The sequence below is a fragment of the Papaver somniferum genome, chromosome 7, assembly GCF_003573695.1.
Source record: "Papaver somniferum cultivar HN1 chromosome 7, ASM357369v1, whole genome shotgun sequence".
Classification (NCBI taxonomy): domain Eukaryota; kingdom Viridiplantae; phylum Streptophyta; class Magnoliopsida; order Ranunculales; family Papaveraceae; genus Papaver; species Papaver somniferum.
Genome location: NC_039364.1, coordinates 249,711,844 through 249,716,185, shown reverse-complemented (window position 1 = coordinate 249,716,185; position 4,342 = coordinate 249,711,844). Strand labels below are relative to the sequence as shown.

The 4,342-nt window shown below is 33.8% G+C and overlaps 1 long non-coding RNA gene across 9 annotated transcripts; it reads right to left on the bottom strand.

The window, feature by feature from the left end:
* Window positions 1–297: 297 nt before the first annotated feature.
* On the bottom strand, window positions 298–4,015 carry LOC113300106. 9 transcript variants are annotated; one of them, XR_003335424.1, is made up of 7 exons: window positions 3,338–3,635; window positions 3,083–3,162; window positions 2,778–2,867; window positions 1,585–2,668; window positions 815–1,167; window positions 629–703; window positions 298–532 (listed from the first exon to the last, which is right to left on the bottom strand). It is a non-coding gene; the product is annotated as an uncharacterized LOC113300106 (long non-coding RNA). The 9 variants fall into 9 exon arrangements; XR_003335425.1 differs by having other exon boundaries at window positions 298–703; window positions 815–822; window positions 1,011–1,167; XR_003335423.1 differs by having other exon boundaries at window positions 298–703.
* Between the last annotated feature and the right edge of the window lie 327 nt (window positions 4,016–4,342).

Genomic DNA, 4,342 nt, shown 5'->3' with positions numbered 1-4,342 from the left:
TGAGGCAAGCCTCAAAAAGAATGCTTTGGAAATTGAACATCGCTTGAGTAAACTCTCTATTCAAGGATGCTCTAAGCAGTCTACTTCTGCTACGACTGAAAATGTTTCAGATCCAGAAATAAAATTGGAATCCCTTCCTATCAGAAAATATGTGTTAGTCTCCTCCTCTAATCAAGGAAGTTCCACATCACATGGAAGGAAGAAATCTCCTAACAAGACTGTTAAGACTATACTATCTAATCATTCTTGTGATCAGAAAGTATGTCTCTTCTGTGAGACACATTTGCGACTAACCTATAAAGTGGCAATTTTTTCTTAGTTGAAAAATGTTAAAACTATTTAAAAAAAATCTCATTTGGCATTAGGCATGAATTCAGGGGTACGCGTAACCAAGATGCATTTGGACAGAAACCAAGACACGTCCCAAGATTTTATGCTCAAGTATAGCTACCAGTCTAATTTCATTAAGAAGTTTTTATCACCTAGATCTGTGCATTGCCGTATCCCTCTTCCTAATAAATTTTTTTCTCATCTGCGATCGTCCAAAAAATGTGCGAAATTCGGGTATTAGGTCGACTGTTCAATAAGCAAATGACAAAAAAGTCGATGTAATCGTTAACAGGCTGACCGGATGAAATCATGAATCCATCTCTGATCTTCATTTACTTGCATGCGGTGGCCTAAGATTTCCACACACAGTCACCTGCTCAACCATTAGAAATTTGAAGTTTGGTATCTTATCCAATGGTAAGAAGGTTAATACTGGAATCGATTTAAGAAAAGCAATAAACAACATGAGTCACATAAATTATACCTCGCAACCTTTGACGAAGCAATAACACCATAGCAAGCCAAAAACACAGAAATTTTGTGAGCCATATAATAAACTTTTTTGACCCAAAAATAAAACCCTATTGAACAATAATGCAAGAAAAAGAATCATAAAGAAAGAAAAGATCTTTGCCAACCAGAAATGGAATTAAAGGCAACATGAATAAAGGTCGAACAACCTGGTCCAGTTGGCAGATCACTCCAGAAATATCTCTTGAATAACTTGGTCCATTACAAAAGCTTTGGATTAATTGGTTGATCTATCCAAATCCCTGGAACTTGTAAATCATTTAAGGAGCTTTACGGAGTATTTCATGTACTTACCCAACAATTAGGCTGACATAAACAAATAGATATGTTAAAACTCATCAAAAAGTGTTAAAAGACATGCAAACATTCGCATTAAGAAAAAATTCTCACTGCTTAAGAAAAACAAAAAAATGGGAAAACCCTCATTGCTCATCCATGAGTCTAAAACAAATTGTCCCTAAGCATAGAAACACATTTATTCGCATAGAAAACCCGCTCATCCATGAGTCTAAAACAAATTGTCCCTTAGAAACACAAATGAATTAGTTCAAGTTATGGAACCCTAATGAAAGAATCCACCTTTCTTTTACAACTTGCTCGACAAATATGTAAAGAACAATGACATTTGACTAAATCCATAGTGAGTAAAAAGTAAGAAGAAAGCTTCATGGAATGAGAGTGCAAAAGGAGACTAAAATGAAACCTACAAAGAAATTATTGTACCTTGGTTTCCACTTGGCGGAGAAGCATTTAAAAATTCCTCCATGAGGCGTTTTTGGTGCTGAAATTCAGCCGGTAAATGTAGCATAAAATTTGAGTAGGAATGTTGGTTACGTCACCACCTCGCACTTGAAAGGAAGATATGGTTTAAAGGATACAAAAAATACAACTATAGGTTCAACTTTCGCAATCTCAGAATCTGCCAAAAATAATCAAACAACAGATTGACTTAAAAATTTACCAAAAGTACGACTGCTTCAAGGCCGACGATCATGAAGTTAACCATTAATCAATAACATCCGATTGACTAACTGTCTAAATTGTATACGATATTTACAACACAACAATATAGAATCTTGTCCTACACCCGGATAAACATACATTTACAACACAACAATATAGATCTCGTCCAACACCCGGATAAACATAGAATCTCCAATATTCTTATTCACCCCTAAATTCAGCCTACATTGATTTCTCTGCCAAAGTTGCTCAGAGCCTTAAACTAAGAAAATAATCTATGAACTTCCCAATATTTAAAACAGCAGCCACATAATTCTAACCCAAAAAGAACACCATGACAAACCAAATCAAGGTAACTTTGTGGATAAATAAGAGAAGATATAGTTCATTTAGTTTAATTCATACGCACATTTCCATTTCTGTATGCATCATTACTTAAAACCAAGGAAAAATGATACATAATATGAGTGCATCTAAATAAAGTAAAATGAACAGTGAGGAGACATGGTTTGCCTTTACCGAGGGACCAAAAGCTCTTGAACTTGTCTTGCGTGGCTGATGATGCCACCTATGAGGGATGCAGTTATATATTGGGAACACAGTGCAAAATGAACAGAAAGAACCTATTCAAAAGTTCCTATTGAGCCTCTGTTGAAACAAAAATCAGATGGTGTTGCATTTATACGGACAGTAGTAAGTTAAATATCAATAGAAATTCATTAAACATACAAAGAACCTACAAAGCTCAACTCAAGAACATTCAATACTCCAAAAACTACATTCACACCTGGCTGACAGTATTATCCTGACATCAAGAATTAAGGTCGAAGCTGGCCCTATCCACCTGTAATAATGAGATTGGATGCACATCAGAAGATACACTATTAAGTTATGTGCTCTCATGGTAGTACAATTGGAAAAGAGGAAAAACTTTTCGAAAAAAAACTTCTCACTTTAGTATTGATTTCATCGGCCAAAAGCACTTGGTTGTTCAATGTCTGCAAATATTTCAATCAATCATTGTGTTCTTTCCTCATACGTGTCTGAAAAAATCCCAGAGGAATGACACCCCAATGGTATTACAAAAGACCAAAATAGCAATGTATCAATTTCAAAAAATATATATATTTGATTAACTAAACTTACTAATCAGCAAGATCAAAGCAAAGGAGATTGAAGAGTTAGAAAATAGCAAAGAAGAACAAAAACTCAAAAAGAATGTTTGGCAACATATCACTTTTATGCCCAAGCTTAATACCTTTACACTTTCCTTTCAACATCAAGTATGGCTCCCTCAATTGATCTGTTTATCTCTTGCCTTTGCTTCGGTGATGTATACTGCAAGTAACAAAGAAAAATTGAACACATACAAACATAAAACACATTATCACATAAAAGAAGAAGTAAAAAACGAATTATCACATAAAAAGCAAAGATTTAAAAAAAAAAAAATCAAAATCGTAATGAAATCCCACAACAACAAAAAAGAAAAGAAAAAGATCACAGAAGTTACCTTGTTACAGATCGATGCAGGTATATCATATTTGTTCTTCTCATCCAAACATGAACCTAATTACCAATGAAACGAAGAAGGAACCCCTATGAACAAAGTTCGTCAAGTAATTCAACTTTGCGGAACGGATGTCATACAAAAAAGTTCCATACTCTAACAACCTATGTCAAGAAATAAATCTAAAACATCCGAAATTAGCTAAATACTTATATGCAAATATAAGAAAACTACGAAAGTTTTCCATACTTATGTAAACTACAATATCTGCTATGAAATACTTATGTAAGACTCTGTTAGTATGGAAACCTTTCATACTTATCGTATTTGATCTTCTTCAAATCTTCTTCTTTTCAGATTTATTTCTTAATTTATACCCTCGATACTTGAGCACAAAGAGAAGTACGATCAGATTTGTTTCTTAATTTAGACCACAAAGAAAACTTACAACAATTGCTATGGAATTTAATTGCATTGTATGGTAATAAAATAGAGAGAAATCACATATGGAAATCATTAAAATTCTTTCGAAAAATTTCACTTAAAAATGGCAACAACGAATACCCACAGATCCAACGAATATTTATCAAATATATGCCCCTGAAATTTCCTAAATATTGTCGAAACATTCTAAATATTTATCAAATATATGCGGCACAATTTTCTCTTACAGGGGTTAGTCCTCGAGTGATTTCTAGGGAGTTGAGTGTATTTTAAGTCTCAGGAATTTTGAGAGAGTTTGAGAGAGTGTAGGGAGTCTGAGAGAGTTTGTTGTTTTTGAGTTCAGTAAGTTTGGGGGAGTGTAGGGAGTTTGAGAGAGTTTATTAGAGGGAGTTTGAGAGAGTTCACTCCTAACTCATTCTCTTTTAAGAAACAATAAACCCTCATTTGCAAATAACATTGATCTTTAATCAAAAGAAAAAAAATAAATGAAAATGATCATATCTCTGTATCAATAGTATGCTATTTTGTGCAACGAGATAATTTTTTTCCCCTTCAATTTAACGG